The following is a 23,878-nucleotide window of genomic DNA, read 5'->3' as shown; positions in this document are numbered from 1 at the left end:
AAAAAAAAAAAAAAAGCCAACAACAACAACAGTAATAATATAAGGAATGCATAAAGGAAATTTAGGAGTAGTTTTGTTCTCTAACAATCACATCACACTGGTGATGTATATATTTTGATTTCTTATAAATGATTTGGTTAATAAATTATAAGAAGAAAGAACGTTACCTCTTGGTGTTCCTCCGCTTAGATATAATGGGTAAGAAAAAACCATGTTACCCTACATTGAAAATGCTCGTAACACCTTTCCATTCTCCGCCCACACTTGTGTGTACCTATGTCAGGAATAGCGTTCTCTTACCTTTATGAAACTAAAATCGTACTTAAGAAGATAAAATGTCCCTTTCATTTTATTTGGATTGAAATATGTATCCCAAATGTTATTTTCTTATTCATTAAGCATCCTTAGATATATAGGCTCCTATACTTTTGTGATGCTTGTCTCCTAAGCTAGGGAAATTAATATGTAGGAATTTTGAAACTTCTTGGGGGAGGGGTTTCGTTTTTCTAGAGTGATTTAACATTTTTGGATGCAGAACAATTATATTCAATAAAGCACAAAAAATAAAAGACACACGGAAGAGAGAGAGAGAGAGAGAGAGAGAGAGAGAGAGAGGGAACAACTTGGATGAGTGACCCAAGTCTCTCCATGATCTTAAACCCAATAACATCCAAAATCTGATGAAAAGTCATAGACATATCAATCCATTTTTGAAGATTGCTTTCATACCACACATGATACACCACCACACAGAACGCTATCTTTCCAATCTGACCATATTATTTTCAAGGAAAAAAGAATATAGAAGAGATAGGCTTTTTGTTTAGTAGATCTCTCTCTCTCTCTAACCTTGTTACTCTAGAAGGAGGGCGGGGCGGCTGGGATATTTGTTCCTTGTGGGGTTCTCTTATATGTACGACTGTGTAGCTCTTTCAGTTCTTTCCGTCTCAGGTGGCCCAAATCTATGTTCTTAGTAAAATTTACTTTTCTGGAAATGGGAAAATGACTCCTTAATCGCCCAATATCTTCTTCCCCTATTAATCCTTGTGCTAGATATATTATTATCTATAACAGGATATATATATGCTTCTCACGCCATTGACAATGGATCAACAACTCTACCTACTAATGATGTTACTCGTGTTTTACTTATGATGATGGTTTAGAGAATCAAGAAGGGCCATCACACAAGGCGTTAATTAATCAACCAATACAAATGCATGCATTCTTGTAAGTAACTTTATTTTCACTCCATCTCAAAGCATCATATCTGGAAACGGAGGATTGCTTTCTTTTGGGATGCTAATAATCACCTATAAGAGGACACTCCCAGCATCGCAAAGGAATTCGCCTGTTTCGTGAAAACTTTGTACCAAACCTCCAATCCACTTGATCCATATTTTGGGGAATGCTTATTCCCAAATATCCTTTCGGACTCAGATGTTGCGCGGCTGATCTCACCCCCTGCAAAGGCTGAAATTGAGAATGCAGTTTTTACCATTGGGCCATACAAAGCACCTAGGGCAGATGACTTTCAGGCATGCTTCTTTCAGAAATTTTGGCCCTTAGTGTCCTCGGACATCATTCCATTTGTCCAACGTTTTTTTACCCATTGTTATTTACCATTGGGTATTAACCATACCCTGCTATGCATGATTCTTAAGAGAGAAAAATGTATCTAGAGTAGAAGATTTCCGACCGATCAGCCTTTGTAATGTGTCCTATTAAATCATAGCAAAGATTCTGGCTAATTGGTTGCGGCCCTTTCTACCAAGCATCATTTCACCATTTCAATCAGCCTTCACACCCGGTCCACAAATCACAGGTAATATTATTATTGCCCACAAAATCTCCCATTTTCTTAAACGTAAAAAGGGCAAATCTGGATTTGTTGCCATTAAGCTTGACATGTCCAAGGCTTATGACAGGGTTGAATGGACTGTGATTCGTGCAGTGTTTGAATTTCTAGGATTTGGGGACCGTTGGTGTGATCTTTTTAATTACCTCATGTCCTCTGTTTCTTTTTCAATTAAATTGGAAGGTTCATCATTTGACTTCTTTGAGCCTTCACGGGGTCTCCGACAAGACTGCCCCCTGAGTCCCTTCCTATTTATAACTATGATGGAGGTACTCTCTCGCCTTCTTTTGACTTATAGGGACCTCAATCAATTTCATGGCATAAGAACTACCAGATATGCCCCAGAAATCTCACATTTACTTTTCGCAGATGACACATTCATTTTTTGTCGGGCATCCTCGGAAGACTTACTGACTATTAACGTAGTTCTGGATCTCTTTTTTGACCTGACAGGGCAAAATATCAATTTTGATAAAATTGGATTGTTCTTTAGTCAAAATGTGCCAAATCCTGAGCGCATCAGGCTTAGTTCCCTCATTGGGATAAAAGAGATCTCGACCAAGGTCATCTATCTCCGAACTGACCTCCTCCACCCACACTCAAAAATTGCCAGTCTAGGCAAGGTCGCTCTTATGAAGGACAGATTACAAACCTGGAAAGCACATATGCTCTCCTATGCTGGTCGCAAGACCCTAACCCAATCAACATTGTGCTCCATTCCCACATACTTAATGTCTTGCTTTGCATTCCCCTTAAAAATTTGCAAATCCAATGATTCAATTTGTGCCAGATTCTGGAATGAGGTTACGACTCCTGGATCTAAAAAACTACATCTCATTGCCTGGAAAACCATTTGCCAACTTAAACAATCTGGTGATCTAGAGTTTAGGGATGCCTCAACTCAGAACCAAGCACTGCTTTTGAAACTAGGCTGGAGACTATTATCCCAACCTGATTCAATATGGGCACAAACCCTGCGATCGAAATACTTTCGAACAAGGTCCCTATTTGACCCAAAGACCATTAAATCTCGTGGCTTTTGGATGTGGAATAGCCTAGCCCCCATTATTCCCAAGTTGCACTCTTGTCTTCATGCCCACATAGGCAATGGAGGGAATACGTTTCTATGGTTCGACCCATGGTGTAACCAGAATTCTTTAGCTTCCCTTCTCCTGACCATCCAACAAATCAACTCTTCGGATAAAGTCAATCTGCTCATTCACGGTGACTCCTGGCATTTTGAACTTCTTCCCTACCCCCTCCAGGCAATGGCTTCCCAGACTTTAGGGCCTTTTTCTCCTTCAGAACAAGCAGATACTTGGAAATGGTCCCTCAGGACCACTGGTTGTTTTTCTACTAAGTCTTGGGTCTGCTTTCTACGATCCTGTTCCCCCCAACAGTTCCTAGGCCCCTCCATGCTATGCCTAGGAAGTGGTGGACCTTTCTTTGGAAATTAAAATCCACTCCAAATTCACTATTTTTCTTTAGCACATATTACATAATGGTGTTCCAACCAAAGACAAGCTTGGGAAATGGATGTCAATCCCTCTGGAATGTTCATTTTGTAATAGCGCTGATGAATCTCTAAATCATATCTTTCTCCATTGTGACTACACCTTACACATTTGGCTGGCTAGCCCCCTTGGGCTTAGGTTGAATAATTTATCCCACCTCTCACTTCGCCATATGATACTGCATTTTTTCTCTCAGAAGATCATATCACATGTGAATCACCAATGGGTATTTTCGATAATAGCCATTACATTATATTTTATATGGAAACATAGGAATGAGGTTTTACTTTCTCATGTTTCCCCTAACCCATCAAGTATTTTGGTTCATATTAACCGTTGGATTGCGGATCTTGATTTATATAATGTGGCACTAACCTCTCCTCCTTTCATGCCTACAGATGGTCCACCAGACTTGACTGCAAGCCCTACTCTCCCTTTTTTGTCTTGTACAGTTCTAGTTTGCACTAGTTCTTCTAACCTTTTGCATTCAGGTTAGCGTTGGGCTTGGGGAATCCTATCAAAGGGTGATTTTAGGCTCATGGAGTTAGGTGATACTGACGTTGATAACCCAAAAGCGTGTGAAGCAGAAGGAATCCTCCATGGTCTCTTATAGGCAGAAGCAAGCCTTTGGGCGATCAACTAAGTTTGGTTCTCCAACCGAAACCTGATCCACCTCATTCCACAGCCATCCACGGGCACTTGGCCGGTTCTTTATTTCACTACATTTTGTAAAATATTTAACTTATCCCGCTCCATCACTTTTTTGTATAAAAGCCTCAATGACCCGGCTATAGCTTTGGTAAGGAAGTTGGCTACTGATTGTTACCCTACGATCGGCAACCCTTCACTTGCTATTGTAAGATAACTTTTCTATCCTAATACTACTCTTCTTTCCTTGATAAAAAAATTTTTTTTTAATAAATAAATAAATAAAATAAAATCATTTTCACTTATTGAAATATGTAATTGCTTCAACTGCTAATCACAAAAACTTGAGATATTAAGTAACGACTGCAATAATGTATATTAATAACACATAACAATAATCACTTCTTGAAAGATTAAGTAATAATTGCAACAATGTATAAATCAGTTATTTGACCATCTAGAGCATCTTCTGACCTCAGCAAAGGGTGTTTTGGTTAAATTTACCATCTACAACATCTCTTTGAGCTAAACAAGGGTAAATTTGTCAGTTGTCATTTTTCCATCCAATGCATCTTTTGACCTAATCAAAAGTTATTTTGGTCAAACCGATGATCTAGGGAATCTCTTGACCACAGCAAGGGTAAATTAATAACAAATAAGGTTATAAAGTCTACTATTATTTTATTTTTTTGGTCAAAAGTTGGGCTATCATTGTTCAACACAAGGATGATGACGCACCTATAAATTTATTGGGAGAAAAAACCTTGATAGTCTAGTGTTGCCTATGCCTAAACACAAACGGATGGAAAAAAAATCAAGCTACATTGCATCATGCGCTTAAGTTGCTCTCCCATTCCTTCCCATTGGCCTTGAGCTCTAGTGTTACCTACATCAGAGCTGGAAGAGTTCTTTCTCTCATATTCATTAAAGTTCACATGGTAGTAAGAAAGTCCACTTTTTTGTGTGTGAGGGTGGGATCTTGTCATGTGATAGTAGGGGTACAAAATAACACATGGTAGTAAGAAAGTCCACCCTTTTTTTTTTCTTTTAAGATCATCTATATCTATTCCACAAGGATGATGAGATACCTCTATATTTATTCCACATGAGGATGATGAGATTCCTAAACACTTAGATATTTATAAGAGAAAAGAATACTCTTTGTTGTATGCCCCTGTGTCCAGATATAGAGTGAGAGAAATCACTCCCCTCTCAAACCCCTTAAAATTAAAAAAAAATTAAAAAATAAAATAAAAAAATCCACCTACTATTGATGCCTTTGTACACCCTCTCATTGACCCTCGCACTGGTGCGAGAAGAGTCACACGATCAGGGAGCGCTCTTTTTCCTATATTTATAACTTATTTGGGAGAGAGAACGCTACTTGGGTGGGTGGCCCCTACACTGGGAGTGTGCATCCAGGCATCCAACAGAGAGGAGTGGAATGGTCATTTTTGCCACCCTTGTGTCTGGGAGCAAGAGTGCACGACCGGTATCGTTTCTACTTTTTTTTTTATGTGAATTTGTAACCGAAACCATTTACCGAAACCGAATCGACCTGTTTACTCCAAAACCGCAAAACCGTTTGGTAAATGATGGGGTTATGGTTTCAAGTTTCATGCCGATTAGCTAAACGGGTCGGGTCGATTTTAACCGTGGAACCCGTTGGTTTCAAACCAAATTGAAACCGTTTAAACCGATCCGATTAATCCGTATAACAATTAAATAAAGAAGGGGCAGTAATCCGTATAACAATTAACAATTAAATAAAGTGTCCATCCTGCTTTGGTATGATTTATTGCAATTCAGTTCAAGTTTAGGCTTTAGATCATGAACTTGTAATCCATATATGTTACTATATTATTATGTTATCATAGATGAAGTGTTTTGGCTGAACCACCTGTCATTTTAATATTTTATGCTGTAGAAGGCTGGATTTGGATGTTGTATGATATTAGTTCTAAATGTTTGAGAATGACCATGCAAAGAAATTGCACTAGATTATCAAATTAAGACATACCATCGTTAACATAGAATCTCTTATTTGTGGTTGCCAATTATTTTTTGATAAGCTTATGATCTTCAGTTTAGAGATGATTGCAAGTTATAACAAACCGATTGTGAACCGTTTTACAAACCGTATGGAATAAACCGAAATCGAAACCATTTAAAACCGTGAAACCGACACCGTTTAGAAACCGTGGAAACCAAAACTGTGGAAACAGAAACCATTTAGTAAATGGTGCGGTTTCAGAAAGTGGAACCGTTTAATAAATGGTGCGGTTATGGTTTTAGTCAAATAAATATGAACCGAACCGATCCGCACCATTTAAACCGAAACCGAACCGACTAACACCCTTATGTGTGTGTGTGTGTTTGTGTGTTTTGGTGTTTTGGGAGGGGGTGGTGGGATCTTGCCACGTGTAAAGCTGAAGGTACTGTTCTCTTTGTCAAGGAATTTTTATTTTTGTTATTATTAATTATTATTTATTTTTTTTTAATTCAACGGAAAGTAAAAACATTAAACTGAGTTATAAATATTATGCAGCATATCCGACTTAAATATGGAATGTTTCTTATTGATAGCCTCCATGGCTATAGATTTAAGTTCCCCATGTATCTATTGTTCTTATATATCTATTTGTCAAGGACAATTGGTTCTTCGAATTATTATAAACAAAGCTTCTCAAAACAAATCAAACAAATATATGGACATAATAACATAAACGATCATTATGACAATACGTGGACGGAAGATTTGCTGGATTGATTTGGGTCGCTTTCCAATATTATTTGGTGATAAAAGAAAGTTCTGATAAATATGGTTCATGGAAGTTAGAATTTTATTTTATTTTATTTTATTTTGATAAAAGAATTAGCTAAAACTTTAGTATCATCAAAGTTGGATTTGTGTGGTCATGATTACTACCTTCCATTCGTTCCAAACAATATGTGCATTGAAATTCAAACCTCTCTGTTTTTTTCCGTTCCTTTTTCCTTTCCATTTTCTGGTTTTGTTGAGGAGAAATTGCATCCAAGGCTGTTGGAAAATATAAAATATATATAAATGCCAAAGGTTGAAGAGTATAAGAAAAAGCATTTGAGCATCTCAACCAGAGGTCTAGTCGAGGACTCAAACTAATTTCAAATCACTTTTTTTTTTTTTTGGTTAATCAAGGTTTTTGGGCCAGCTTACGCATATTTCAATTAATTTCATCCCTAGTAAAAAAGAATGATTAGAAATTTAATTTTTCTTTTAGGTAATAAACAATTAGAAATATAATTTGTGCGCATGCATTGCGCATTTGTGCCCTAATTATTCTTTCAAATTTTTGTTAAATCTATTACATTACATCAAGAAAATTGGGTAGAGGTGGTAATTTCCAACATGACCCACAACGTTTCCAGCAAAACCACAATACCCTAAATAAATGGATTGGGTTAAGGCCAAGGCTGTGTCACAGTTTAATTTGAATTTTTTGACATAATTTTTTTTTTATATATTAGTATATGTTATTCATATATTATACCTAATATTGGTACGTGAAATATGTTTTTCTATTTTTTTTTTTAATTTCAAAGAGTGGGCCATTAACCCAATCCATTAAAAATAGGTTGTATATGAGTGAGAATTTATAGGACATCAACACAACTCGAGGGCCACAACCATGGCCTAATTTCAAAGAGTGGGGGTTCGGATAGATTTCTAATCTTATTTTTGTGTGCCTTATTTTATTCTCAAAAGTTATATAATGTAAGGATTAAAAGGGGTTTTCAAAAAGTTAAATGTCATTTAATGTAGTTCTTATGTGAAATAATAGATTTACCTTCATTAAAAAAAAAAATTATGTTATATACTTTTGGGAATAAGACTATAGGAAATTGAATAAAGATGTCATGTTCTAAATTCACCAGTAGAGGTGTCACACTCCCATTAAAAATAGGTTGTATATGTGTTGAGATAAATTTGGCATGAGTGAGAATTTATAGGACATCAACACAACTCGAGGGCCACAACCATGGCCAACACTACACATGAGAGAGGTAAGGAGATTCTCAAAAAATCCCTTATTCATGGAAGCTAGCTTCAACTATGTTTTATTCAGTCATTCTATAGCTAAAATGTATTTTGGACATGAGAGTGGACCAAAATATATTCTTGCAATGTTATTTAGGCAAAATAAAGTCTCGTCAAGGCCTGCAAACAGGATGAAATTTTGTTGCTACCCGGTTTATAGGAACTTCCCTACTATCCAGGCTGGCAGATGAAGAAATGAAATCTGGAAGGATATTTTGGAAAATACAAAAAACTAGGAGAGCATTTGTGAACCCAAAGGAATTTTACTTAAAAATAAAAAATAAAAACATGTGAACCCAAAGGAGAAGTGAATTATTCCATTTATAGCAGAAAAAAACTACTGCAACTCAATAGTCGTAGAACTTTTTCCTTGCATACACGGTTAGATATAGAGATTCAACTCATCAAGTCCTTATTTTGCTAGCTTATGTATTCATTTTCAATGCGATGATCTTAATTTAACCTATGTATGTTCTGCCAGCTCATGTATTCCTTTTCAATGTGATGATCTTAATTTAACCTATCTAATAGTTCAAAGCACCTGCCCGTATACGATCTTATTAAACTGTTGACCTAAGGGGTTAAAGGTGACACAGCTTCCCTTGAATTACTTGGAGGATCGTGCAGCTGATGATGGTCGTGACTCATGACACTTGATAATTATCTCTGCCATTTACCTATCTAATTCAGTTATTGGGGTGTGGCGTGTGGGATCTCTGTCCAACAAAGAATGGGTGGTGAGTATGCAACCACATGGCAATGCATCTCCTTTTCTTCCTCTCTCTTTCTCTCTCTGGTCTTTGTAGGTGGTCTCTGCTTGCATTTTCTGTTTTACACTCGAGTCGTCATCGTTTGGACAAGGAGACAGCGACTGTGGCAAAGGGTAAAGCCCTTTCGATACCCACTCACTTTCACTGATCTCCTCTCTCCACTGTTTGAAAGTGAGAGTGGGTAGGGGCCTGAGCGTGGGGGTGGGGGTGGGGGTGGGGTGAGGACGTACTGAGGACTTCATACATGCTTTTTTATATCTTTGCTCGTCCCCCACCTTCGAGGGGATTTAGAAGACTAGCAAGTTACTGTGTCAGTACTGCCACTGATTGCCTTCCTTCGCATGCAACTGTTGTTTCTGTATTTTTGTGTTTGGAAATCATTATCGACATCTCTCTCTCTCTCTCTCTCTCTCTCTCTCTCTCTCTCTTTTGTGAAAAAACCACATGCAGGCCGTATGTGGGGAGCTCTGAATCACATGCTACATGTACTTTGTAATTTGGTTATCTTTTTTTATAATATTTTTAATAAAATTTTGGAATTTCTAGCGAAGAAAAAACAAAATCAATGATCTCTATGAGATGAAATTCAAGATCTTCCAAACTGATTATTAATTTATCTGCATGCTCTCTCAACTCAAGAACTACTTTTTCTTGCTCTTTGAGGTCTTGGGTGACCCTTCTTTACTTTCTTTATTTATCTTTTAAGTTCTTTAATAGTAGCTTTAAGTTCAGACTTAATGTGTGACTTTTCATTTTCCTCTACTTCTTTTGAAGATTCTTTTTTACTTGAGGATTCAACCTTATTCTCTTCCACATCTATTGAGACCATAAACATAGCCTCATCATCTTCATCGTCTGATAATTCTTCAGACTCTTCTTCAAATGTATCACTGTATCTCTTGGAGACAAGATTTTTTTTTTTCTATCCTTGCTGTTCTTGTATCTATTAGAGAATAACTTTTTCTTCCTTTTGAAATTATGCTTCATATCATCTTCATCTTCATCACTCTCTATTTTTTCCTTGTTGGGACACTTAGCTACAAAGCCTCTAACCCTTCCATAGTTGAAGCACTTGAAAGGCAACTTATCTTTATACTTTCATGTTCTCTTCTTCAGCTTTTTGGTAAAGTGAGTTGTAGACTCATTATCACTCTCATTAGTGTCATTTTCCATAGGCTTCTTCTTCTTCTCTTTAATTTTCAAATTCTTCATTACCTTGAAAGTCATTTTCTTGTCACTAGAATTTCCCTTTCTCCATCTCATTTCAAGAGTAATGAAAGTGCCATGCACTAAATCAAAAAAGTAATTGTATCTAAGTCATTTGCCTCTTCTATATCTGACACTTTACAGTAATACTTAGTCAATAAGGACTTCATAATTTTCTGCATTCTTCTCTTCTAGAAAATAAAATTTAACCCATCAAATCTAGAAGGATTCCCTAAATAACCTTTCCCTGTCATACTACCACTAGATCACTCGATATCAATTATTGTAACCCGGCAGTCACTGAAAGAGTGGGTGAACCAGTGAGTCCAAATCTTTTCGCTGAACTGATGTGTACGCTGATGAGACAATCATTGTAGTAGTTGTAACAGTAATTTCACAGTCATATACACACCCAGCCTCTCATAGGCACTTCTAAGTATGTATACTCATTACACATACCATGCACTTCTAAACGATACAATACAAAAGAAAATCGCACTAATTACACAGAAAATTTGTGAGGTTTGGCAAGATGCCTACATCGCCAGAATAGTGCTTGTAAAGGCTTTGCATCTACTCAAATTCTCAAATAGTATTGCACGTACAGCTGGAGCACCCATTCTCAAGTTTACACAGTATACAACTGAGAAGGTACACAGGATGTCAATATAATTTACAGCACCCACTATAAGGGAGCACCCACTCTAATGTTTAGCACCCACTAAACACCTTATATAGAGATGAAATAGTAAAGATGGGCTTATATAGATCACCCTACAATCAAGTTTAACTAGCACATATCCGCAACATTAACAACTACAGTTAGCATATATACATCATCACAGATAATATTTGTAATGTAAATCCAGTGTTAGAGAATCTCACAACCCTTGTTTGATGTTCTCATTGTTGTCCTTGAGTGAGTCTCCGCATACTGGAATCTCCAACTCCCCTTTTGCTTAGGAAACTTGAATCATCAAAAAAAGGCACTACAAGCATGACACCTCACACACACTCTCCCTTGTCTTCTTACGCTTTAATAATGCACACAGTAGACTAAATTATATTCTTTCCTCACTTCTCTTGGTTTTGAACCAAATGATCATCAAACTCAACTACCTTCCCAAATCACTTTTAATGGAGTAAATACAACCTCCATTACCCACCCAAACTCATTCAATTCTTCACACTCAAAAGGGAAGCTTCTTCTTGCAAAACCATGGATATATTATTCTCAAAACTCTCTTCTAAGCCTTCCAATAGATAGAGCACGAAAAACTGAAGAAGTAGCAACTTAAACGGAGCATTTTGACCCCGTAGATCAAAATATATGCCCATTTGAAGTTGGGCCAACCAAAGCAGTCTATTTGGAATCTTTCCGAGACAGCATAGGGCACACCGGCGGTGTGGGATATGGCAAAACAGCTCTCAACCATTAGATCAAGCCTCAAATGGTGCCTTAAATCTCAGCTCTTGGAACGGTTAAACAGCTCTCCAATGTGGGCCATTCCAAACGAGATCTGAAGTAGCTGATAGCGTTGACATCATCTGTCAGAGCCATTGGTTGGTGCATCGCAATATAAGGAAAGCCATCAGATCAGGCTCATAATGTGCGATAAAGAAGGCCTTTTGGATCGGTGCTATATTTTCGCAATCAACAAGATCACATGAAAGGGAATATTCATGCTCATGCGTGCATGTCTAACACTTGTACAAGGCTTGATCCAGTGAAGCACGAAGTATCAAACTCAATGCACTTGACTAACCAAGAAGCTTGTGGAGAAATCTTTAGCGCCACATGTCAGCACAAACTTACACACACAATAGGATTGTGATCTGGGCCGTGTGGCTGACTCTCATCCGTAAATATAGGATCTCCAACCCTTCTTATATTACAACCAGCCCCTATTGACTTCAATTTCCAGTGCTAAAAGCCCCCTTGGACGGGACTTACTAAATGAATAGAAGCCCCTCCTTCTATAAAAAGAGTGTTGGAACTCCCCCAACTAACACCGAAAGATTTTTTTTTAAAGGATCAAGATTTCATTAAAAAAGCAAAAAATAATACAATATCAAAAAAAAACATGATTTTTAAACCCCACCTTCGGCGTTGCCATCAACAATGAAAGTATCAACAACCACATAAATGGTACCAAGGCCTAGATAGAGCATCATGACTAAGCTCTTCTCTAATAAGATTTGGAAAGATAACATGTCTCCTAAAGGAACCTGATTTTGCCACTTCCTTAGCTAAAAAATCAGCAATACAATTTGCCTCATGAAAGCAATGCGAAACTCTATTTTCTAGGATATAGAGTTCAAACAAGCTATCACCAAGAGCTTTTTCCAATTCCAGAATTGGAATTCTCGGACCGATTTCACAGAAACTACCATAAATTTTTCATACAACTTCGGATTGAGCTTAAATGAAAAGGGTATGGACCATGACTTGAAGCTGTACAATTTTCTAGAGACCCGATCATCAAATTGAGCCATGCAAAAATACTAAAATGCCCTTGAACATTGCAAATGTCATAACTTCTTTATCCAATATCAAAATGGGACAAAACTGGGTGCGTTGGAAAGCATTTTTTTATACTCGTATTGTTACATGGAGGATTCGTCTTCCACAAAATTCATCTTCAATGCAAAAAAATTTCCTGAATGAAAATAAGCCAAATTTTTCAGTTTTGGATTTGAAATTCCACACCACCTATTATGGATGACCCAAATCACTTCAAACACTTCATACACCACTACCATCGCATCAAAGAGGTTGTACGCTGTCACATCATCATTATCAACCACTCAGCCTACATGCCATGTCATCACTGTTATGTGGTCGAGGTTTCCAACAAGGACAACCAGAAAACAATAGACCCAAAGTGGCTCAGCCTAGAAGTGAATAGTTCTTTCTAGGTTGTCACTGGTTGATCAGCTATCAATCGGTGCCCATCTATCGGTTGATGGTTTAATAAGTTTCAGCCTTTGCTTAGGTCACCAGTAGATTTCCACTAATAGATCAGACATCTACCGGTGGAATATCAGATATGTAAATTAGATTTTTCTCTCTGTTATGTCATTGGTAGGACCCACGGTAGATCAGACATGAACCGGTGGACCTACTAAACTATTCTTAGGGCAGTTTTTAGGATTTTTAAGGGACTTTTTGCACTTTTCAGCACCAATTACTTTTGTAATTAGAACAGAGACAATCACTTTCTGGTGAGGCCTAACAAGGCACTTTTTGGGTATTCTTTTTGGGAATCTCCTCACCAAGTCAACAAGAAAGGTGAGTGATGGTCTGACTTCTTTCTGGAGTATTTTAATATATATATATATATAATTGATGAATGCCATATCATACAAGTCTTTTTAAATTAATAATCTCATACATGATTTACTATCAAATATATTAAATGCTTACCTATAAACAATTGATGTAATGTGCTTGTAAATGGGTGGGATCCAGTGTGGCTAAGGGAAATTCCGATACCTTGATTGCCACGTTGATGAAAGCATCATGCATTTTATGCGTAGTAGAGCTTGACTTAGACATGGGTTGCACTGTGGCCGATAGTAATTTTGATACTGTATATGCCATACTAACTGTATATATACTAGATATGGGCTTGGACATAGGATGCTGTGTGATCGATGGTGATTCTGTTAATGTATTTTTACCATACCAAGTGTTTCATTGTAAAAGGCATTTATATTATTGTGATTAGGAATAACTAGCCTATGCCATGACCCCTTGCCAACAGGGAGTGAGGTGTTGAATAACCCACTATGGTAGGTTTGATGAGACTTTCTGGGATACCACTTTTGTGGTACGATGTGATTATTTTTTATGCGAAAACCAACCTGGTGTAACCATGGCTGCCATGATGGGATTATCAGGGGTTTGCTGACTGGTCGAGGGTGCATTTCCGTGGTTTCCCTACTTGGAACTATCTCAATGCAGCCAACCCCATTCTCCCCTCATCTTCGGGAGCCGAGACAGATGTAGATGCTTCCCTTGGGCTGCCATTCCTTATGACTATGTGAGTATTTAATCATCCTTCCATTGACTATTGACTTCCTTTGGTTGATATGTTCTTTCTCAGGTGTCTCCGGAGATCTATTCTGAGATCAGGAGGATGCATTATGGCCTGTGTGAGACAATTGTTGCCAAGGTATTTTATACTTCCCCCTTTTTTCTTTTGTCCTTCTTTCATTATTCTTCTTCTTTATCCTTTCCTATATTCCCTAGGATAGGAGGATTGCAACTTTAGAGAGCCAAGTTAGTTCCTACGAGCAGGAAATTGCACAGCGGAATGCACTGATTCAGGATATGACACAAAGGCTGGAGCAGGCGGGATTAGCATCCTCGGGTTCCTCAGTATGCCATGGGAATGATTCAGATGATGACTTTTGACCCATAGGGATTTATTCCTGTATTTCTTATAAACACAAACACATGTATATTTTCGTTTTTCTTTTTTCCTCCCCCTTGTTTGTTCATCATTTTATTTTAGCATCTTATGAATGAAAACTTACCTTTGGTACAAAGAAAAACTTTTCTTTTTGTTCTTTTTTTTTTTTTTTGGCAATGTTTAGGTAGAATCAATTCCATAACTCAAGTCATAATTAGAATAATCGGGATAACACGAGAATCCAAATACTTCCTCATTCTATTACCAAGTGAATTACATGAAAAAGGGAACAATCTTCCTACCACAGATGATATAGATGAGTAACAAGGTGGGGAGACAATTCTTGAGGTGGACAAAAATTCACTAGCTCCTCTGGGTCCGTCACCTCGAGCCTATATTATCGACTGATGTACATAGGCAAATAAAAGGATGTGTGAGTCAATCCCATCAACCTGACATAATTTTAGCAAGGGGTGTTCATCAGAAAATCTTCTTGTGGCCTCCCTGGGCACCTCCATGCGATATCTTGCATAGTTCTTTCCTACAGGTACTTCTCCTAATCAGTGATAAGGTTGAATTTTGGAACTTCCCTCTTATCCTGGTAGCAATGAACTTTGAGTGGGCCTCCCTTTAATGGCTTGGTTAACTTCAGTTTTTTAAGGAGCCAAATCTGGATAATAGCAGGACTCCTTTGATAATGATCTAGTCCGAATCCATGGCCATAGCTCATATCATCGAATCCCTTGAGTTTTTCTACAAGATCCGTAGGGATGATGTCACCTCCCTTCTTCAAATGTTTTACTACTTTAATCAGAACGGACAGTGCATCACGTCCAAGAGTGTGGAGAACATAATGAGCTATGATGCAAAGTAAATAAGCATCTTGTGATCTCTGTTGATGGATTCCTCCCATTGGTAGATATTGGATGAAGATATGGGCCACCTTCAAAATGTCGATCTTCCCATACCTGACAAATTGCTTCACTTCCTTTTCTTTCCATCTGAAGAAGTCCTGAATTTCCTCTGAGTAATCTTTCATCAAAGATGGTTGGAGCAAACTGCCTTTGGGTGGAGATAACATACAAACCTGGAATTCTTTGAGAGTTGGGCAGATCTCTACTAATCCAAACCGAAATACATGCAAATTGGCATCCCAGTGTTGAGGCACATACCGGAGTAATTGGTGATGTAGCTTCACACATCCAATTCTACCGGCAAATGACATATTCATGGATTCCAGCAATCCTGACATCCTCATGCTCATGTCCAAGGTCCATTTCCTCAACGTCTCATCCAACGAGCCCATGACTTTTCCTGAAACAATCACAAACAACGAGAGTACCTTAGCAAAGCATTACTCATTCGCTAATGACTCAAACAAACCTTTACCACTATTGCATCAGGCTCTTCTTTTTTTACTGATCAAGGGTGGGGAATAAACTGACCTTGATAAAATGGTGTCGGGTGGTGATTTTCTTTTAGGGGATAGAATCCTGGATAAGAGTGGACAAGCCATAGGTGAATGATAGATACCTAATGGCCTTTTATGTCAAATGGCGATTCTTGGGGCGATTTTCTTTTAGGGGATAGAATCCTGGATAAGAGTGGACAGGCCATAGGTGAATGATAGATACCTAATGGCCTTTTATGCCAAATGACGATTCTTAGGGGACACAAACTATAATGATCTTTTAAGATACTTTGGTTATTAATTGAGGAACCAATTTATTCCCTTTAGATGGTTGAGATCGCACTTGCACATGTCAAGTTGCCTACGTATCCCTTGAGAGGAATCAAGTCATACATAGTTTGGGCTCTTCACCCTTTCAGATATAATATTTCTTGAGTTGATCTATATTGACTAGTCTGGGTATTTCTTCACCGTTGTGGTCTAACAGTTTCACAACTTTGCCTAGTATAATTTCTTTGACAGTGAATGGCCGCTCCAGTTGGGCTTGAATTTCCCTCTTGGGTTATAAATCAGGGCTCTTTGTTCTCGAAGAACAAGTTTTCCCACCTCTATGTGGCAGGGCTTCACATTTTTGTTAAAGGCCCTGGCCATTCTTAGTCTATACTTTTTCAGATTATCCATGGCTTTCATGCACCTTTCATCGAGAAAATTGAGCTCGTCATGTCTGGCCTTCATCCACTCTCCTTCAAGTAGCTGACTATCAAGAAGTACCCTTAGGGATGGTACCAGGATTTCCACAGGTAAATCCGCCTCAACCCCATGTACCAAAGAGAAAGGTGTTGCCCCTATCGAGGATCGTACAGAAGTCCGATATGCCCACAAGGCAAAGAGTAACTTATTAGCCCAATCCTTATGTGTTTCTGCCATTTTCTACAAGATGACTTTGATGTTCTTATTGGCTGCTTCCACTGCCCCATTGGTCTGCAGCCTGTAAGTGGTAAAGCGATGCCTTTTGATACCGAACTTTGTGTAGATTTTGTCAGTCTTATCCCAGAAATGGGATCCCTGATCTGATATCAATTCTTGAGGTACTTCATATCGGGAGATGATATTTTCTTGGATGAATTTGGCTACCTTAGAAAACGTGAGGACTGCATAGGACTAAGCTTCTACCCACTTGATGAAATAATCAATGGCTACCAAGAAGAACTCGTGACTATTAGATGCTTTGAGGTTGATCTTCCCAATGATGTCGATGCCCCAGGTGGAGAATGGCCAAGGTGAACTGAACGAATGCAACTCTGTTGGCGGGATATGTATGATGTTAGCAAATATCTGACACTTATGGCATTTCTTGACAAAGTCTATGCAATCTGCTTCCATTATGTTCCAGTAATAATTAGCCTAAGGATCTTCTTAGATAAAATCTTGGCATTCATGTGGGGTCCACAAAGACCTTGATGAATTTCCTCCATAATATTGTAGCTTGTTCTTCATCCACACACAATAACTGTATTCCGTCATAGGATCTCTTGTATAATAGATCCTCTTGAAGAATAAACTGAGTGGCATATCTTCTCAGAAACTTCTTTTCTCTGTCAGTTGCTTCAACCTGGTACTTCCTTTCCCTGATGATATCCACTATATGAGCGAACCAAGTCCGACCAACCACAGTGAGAGAATTCACTGAATTCTGATAAATGGGTATGCTTCTTTGTTCTACCAAGAATGGTCGGACTCTAGTCATAGGATTGTAGTCTACCATGGAAGCTAAGGTTGTAAGGGCATCAGCAAACCTGTTGTTATCTCTCTAAAAGTATTCGAACTAGATCATCTCAAATTGTTCAATTGCTTCTTCAAGATATTCTTAATATGGCTTCATATTTTCATCTCTGGTTTTCCACTTTCCTTACGTCTGACAAATGACAATGGATGAATCTCCATGCACCTTGATCCTTTTAACCCCAATGGTCAGGGCCGTTTCTAGCCTCAAAGCACAAGCTTCATATTCAGCAATGTTATTGATACAGGGGAAATCGAGGCAGAATGATGAAGGCAAATAAAACCCGTCAGGAGTGACAAGTAATATTCCCTCACCACATCCCTTTTGATTGACTGCTCCATCAAAGAATAACTGCCATTCATTAACTGTATCTTCTTCTTCTATCGTTGTGATTCCTTTATCAGGAAAGGCATCATCCAAGGATCTTCCATCTTCTGTGGGGTAAGCAGCCAAATGATCAGCTATGGCCTGCCCCTTGATAGATTTCTAAGTAATATAGGTGATGTCAAATTCTGATAGTAAAAGCAACCAACGGGCCATCCTTCCTGTCAATACTAGTTTCTTGAAGAGGTATTTGATGGGATCCATCCTTGAGATCAAGTGCACCAGATAGGAAACCATGTAGTGTAGCAACCTTTTTATTAACCAAATCAATGCAGTACAGGTTCTTTCCAAAGATGTGTACCATGTCTCGTATTCTAGGAACTTCTTGATGAGGTAATATATGGCATGCTCTGCCCCCTTTTTTATCTTCTTCTGTGCTAGCAAAGTGCCCATGGAATATTCTTACACAGACAGATACAATACAAGCGGTTCTCTTTCTACTGGCAATGTCAATACTAGTTGGTTCATGAGGTATCTCCTAATCTTGTCAAAAGCTTGTTGGAATTGGTCATTCCATTCCGTGGGTTAATCCTTCTTTAGTAGCTTGAAAATTGGTTCATAGATTGTAGTCAACTAAGCTATGAATCTGCTGATATACTAGATGTGACCAAGAAATCCTCGTATTTGCTTCTCTGTCTGAGGTGTGGGCATTTCTTGAATTGCCTCGATCTTGATAGGGTTCAATGTCTCTTTCACTCACTAAGAAACCTAACAACTTTCCTGCTGTTACCCCAAATACACACTTCTGAGGGTTCAACTTTAGCTGATATTTCTTGATTCTTTCAAAGAAATGCCTTAGCGTAGGAATATGCCCCTGTCGATCTTTTGACTTTACTATCATGTCATCCACATAGACTTCCACATCTTTATTCATCATGTCATGTAATATAGCCATCGCTGCTCTCTCATAAGTTGCTCCGGCATTCTTTAGTCCAAAAGGCATCACTTTGTAATAATAGGTTCCCCACGGAGTGGTGAAGGCTGTCCTCTCACAATCCTCTAGATGCATGTTTATTTGGTTGTATCCTAAGAATCCATCCATAAATGATAACAAAGCATGCTCAGTCGTATTATCCACCAACACATCTATGTGAGGTAATGGGAAGTCATCTTTAAGGCTCACTTTGTTAAGATCTTAAAAGTCCACGCACATTCGTACCTTGCCATCCTTCTTCGGTACTAGTACAATGTTGGCCAACCATTGGGGGTACTTCACCACTTTTAGAAATCCTACATTCCACTGCTTCACAACCTCTTCTCTGATCTTTTCACTCCATTCTGACCGCATTCTTCAGAGCTTCTGCTTTACCGATTTTTCCTCAGGGTAAGTCGGCAATCGATACTGCAAGATGTTGGGGTCGATTCTAGGCATATCCTCATAAGACCAAGCAAAGACCTCGACAAATTCCTTCAGAAGACTAATCATCTGTTTTGCTTCTTTATCATCAAGGATAGTGCCAAATTTTACCTCTCGAAGGCATTGGTCGGTTCCTAGATTAATAACCCAAGTATCCTTATGGCTGGGTTGGGCTTTCTTTGGTTTGCATTGTTTTATTGATTTTTGATATTTATTAAGATCATCATTAGAAAAAGGAGGCAAGTCATACTCGGAATAAAAAATTTCATTCATGAAAGAAGTAACAGACTCGATATACAAGGACTCTAGACTCTCCTCAAGAGGGGATACCGATACGAAATCATAAACAATAGACTCGACTACAAACTTGATAACCGGCTTGATGCTTTTGCCAGGGGTAGTCAAGCTAGCTAACTCAATAGCATGAGCAAGCTTGAAGTTTTCTCTGATGCTTGTCCAGTTCTGGAGTGGTTCAGTGGCTTGATGGATGAGGAGGTGTAGCAAAGGGCCTTCTTCTCCTTTTGAGAAATTTGTTACTATTTCTTCAGTGACGCAATGGTTCCTCTGGACAGGTGCCCACTTCTTCACGAATACCAGCTGATCAATCTCATGCTCTCAAAAGTTGAACTTTCTGAGGGATGAAGATTGGTGGAGACTGCTCAATCCTTTTTCTATGAAGTCCATCTTTTAGAGCCTGTTGAGGGATGCCATCCCGATGCGTCGATCACATCTTCGACCACCTTCACTAGACTTCCCATTCTAGTTGGTTCGGGCACAGTACATACAAACCATCATTCTTTATGCTCTCCTTTGGTTTGTATACGTACTTCTTCCTCCGAAAGGACAAGGCTTGTGCTCATGCAGCTCTTGGGCTCTTGGCTCTCATAGGAGGGAGCAAATGAAGCCTTTCACATCAATGGGAAGCGACAGACTCCAGGTGAGCCTTATCTTCTTCTCCCATTCTCTTTTCTAGGAGGACTCGGGGACTTGGTGCCTCCTTCTATTGGATCAATGTTGTAGGATCACTAGAGGAAAACCTAGTCTCAATCAGTGCAATTTCTATTATCCCAGTGATGCAGCTATCTTGGTCACTTTCATTGACTAGCATTTTTTTTGTTCTACTTCATGAGTCACCTAGTCGAATTCGTCTTGGAAAAATACTTCAAATCCTGGTTGCATCTTTGCAGCAGTTTCCTCAAACTACGGCTCCACATTTCCACAAAAGGGGAAATCCCCTCCTTTTACAAAATACCCATTGAGAGTAGGGTAGTAAGAGACAAAGATCTTCCTAGTTATCCTCAGCATTTTTTTCCCTTTGGTGGTCGGAGGAGTGTACCCGAGACCATTCTTTCCTTTGTTCACTGCCAAACTAGGCTGCTTTAGAACCCTTGATGATATTTCCCTAGCCCCATGCCAGGAAAGTATTGCATATTTTTCATCATCTGATTCACTGACGGACTCCAAATGGCTTCATAGTTAGCTAGGATTTCCTCCTTTGGAACTTCTTTGGCAATGGCTGCACAAGTTGTGTCTAATTCAAAATCACTTAGTTGGACCTCTTGGTCTTATTCTTCCCCATTTTTAATGTTGGCTAAAGTGTTAACCACTTCAGAATCATCGGCTATTGTGACCACCTTTCCCTCATGAATGAACTTCATTTTTTTATGGAAATTAGAGGACACTGCCTTCACAAGATGCAACCAAGGTCTTCCCAAAAGCATATTGAAAGCTGTTGGAATATCAATGACTTGGAAATCAATATCAAAATTCACAAGGCCAATCTTTACGGCAAGGGTAAGGATGCCAAGGATCTTCATCTTAGTATTGTTATATACCGATATGGTTTGGGTAGTTGGCATCCTTTCTTCCAGGTTGATGCCAATACTCTTTGTTGATCTCAAGGGTAGTACATTCAAAGCGGACCCATTGTTAACAAGAACCTGGGGAACCACTTTGTCAAGATATTCTACCGTGATATGGAGAGCTCGATTGTGCTGGGCTCCTTTAGGAAGCTCTGAATCCGAGAACATCAGAGATTGCACCGCATATGTTGCCTCTACTATATATGCCAGATGTCCCTGATTTATCTCGATCGATACCTGTACATTGGTGAGAGACTTCAAGACTGCTTCACGGTGTGTGGGGGATGCCATCAATAATCCCCAAATTGAGATGTTTTCTTAGGACTTCTTAAGTTGAGCCAAGACTAGGTGCTCCGGTTCTTTCTTCAAGCTGTTAATTCTGACCTCATTAGTCCTTGACTATTCTACTGCTAGATCCTTGCCCTTGTAGTCTTTTCCACTTCTAGTTTCCATTACGTTGACAGGTTTATTCATAATAATTTATGTGGGATAACAATCTTCATCATCACTATTGGTTATGGTGATTATCCCTACCATGGGATCATCATTTTCTTCTGATTCTCTCTCCCTGCTTGGCGTGGGAAGTTGAGGTCCTTCACAAATATCTACATCCCTGGCTCGTAGCTTTTTTACTGCATTAGAAATCTGTTGGAATGCAACATCTATTGCCTCTGTGAATGTGTCGTCTAGCCCTATTTCCTCTAAACCATTCAACTGCTCACGGTAGTAACGATCACCGATGGTTACTTCACCCAGCATATTGTCAATTTCTTCCACTCTTTCCTACATCCTTAATGTGTTGACGTATATTTTACACAGCATTTCTTCCATCTCTAATGTGGATTTGGTTCATCCAGATAAACTTGCATCAGTTCTCTAGATCCTTTATCACTTCTGAATTTGACGTAGAATCATCTCCTCCCATATAGAGGGAAGGGTAAATGCCACCTGTCGGATTAGCTATTAGATCATCACCACCAATAGCATAGACTAAGAAACATGTCAGGTGTTCTGGTGAGTAATATTCTGAATCATCATCATAGTTATTGTTCCAAGGCCCTTGGTAGTCATCCCAGTTTGGATACCCATCATCCTCTAGAGAATCTGAGTCATCTCCATCTTGCTCATCTTCATTTTCGTCCTCAACATCATCGTCATCATCCTCTTCTTCACTGATTTCCCCTTCACTTGGTTCTTCATCAGATTCTTTTGAACCATCAAATTATCCGGCATCCAAATGCTCGTAGTATTTAGAGCGTATTGTCACGACCTGCCCAACATAGGCCCACGGGCCTAGCCCACCAAGCCCATGGACTTAGGCCAATGGGCTAAGTAAGGTCCAAGTTCTAGAGTTTTCTACAAAGGTGTAGTAACTCTAGATATTTTATTTATAGAAGATATTTATAAGAGATATTTTGGGAGAGATTTCTAGAATTCTCCACTAAGGAGGTGGGAAGCTTCTAGTTTCCTCCCCAACCATTGGATGGAGGACATTTGTAAATATCTTAACCATCCATTGTAACTTGGGGTGCCTATAAATAGGTGTTGCCTCATTTGGCAAAGGCACTCACCAAGGACCAACCAAGAGTGTTCAACCAAGCAAGTGAGTTCTCAAGCCTTGTACTTAAGAGTTCTTTAGTGCAATACAAGTTCATTCTTCCCAAACTCACTCTTGTGTTCACTTCTTCTCTTCCCAAATCCCTTAAGGAGGGTGGTTAGGCTGACTTAGTGCTAGTGGGAGTGCTAAGTGCCGGTGCGGTTGCTTAGAAAGGTCTAAGGCCGTGACAGTTGTGGTATCAGAGCTTCGGTTGCCAGGGAGCCAAGCTTGTGGGATAAGAGGCAAGCAAGCTAAAACTATGGAATAGAGACCAACACCTACACAAGTAAGCAAAGAAAGAGTGAAGGCAAGTCCGTCGACGTTGGCGTTGCTATGGAGCCTCGATTAGCTCTAGGGGAGCAAGTATTGGCCGAGGCAAAGGGGTGCCTCGATGTTGCAGAGCAAAGTGGGGAGGAGCTCAAAGGCCATATGGAGCTTAGGGAGGAGCTTGATGGCCAGATGGGGGAGCTCAAGGGGTCCCTACAAGGTGCTCTCAACACCAAAGTAAGTAACCAAGAGGAGATGGTTGCCACCTTGAAGGCTCAAGTGTGCAAGGCATTGGACAAGGTGAAAGCTCGTATTGGAGAAGAAGTATGGGAAGGTTGGGCTACGAGGAGGATAGCGGCGAGGGAAGCCACTACCTCCACTGACATATCTAAAGGAGAAGCACTAAGGCACAAGCGTGATAAGAGGGATCGGTTCAAACCTAGAGACAAGTGCTTCTTATGTGATGAGCTACATTGGTTTTGGGATTGCCCCAAGAAGAAAGCTCTCAGTGCCCTATTAGAGGAAGAGGGCCAAAAGGAAGAACCACCTTGTATGGGGTCACCAATGCAGCACAGTGCCACCAGGGGCAAGACAGGGGTCGAGGCCCTTAACTCTCAAAAAGGGCTGATGTGTGCAAAAGTGCACATCAATAGGAAGCCCACACAGGTGAAAGTAGATACGGGAGCCACACACAACCTCACCTTGACGGAGGAATCAAAGGAACT

Source organism: Macadamia integrifolia, unplaced genomic scaffold, assembly GCF_013358625.1.
Source record: "Macadamia integrifolia cultivar HAES 741 unplaced genomic scaffold, SCU_Mint_v3 scaffold420, whole genome shotgun sequence".
In the NCBI taxonomy this organism is placed as follows: domain Eukaryota; kingdom Viridiplantae; phylum Streptophyta; class Magnoliopsida; order Proteales; family Proteaceae; genus Macadamia; species Macadamia integrifolia.
The sequence above is the reverse complement of the archived record's forward strand: the minus strand, read 5'-3'. Positions refer to the sequence as shown.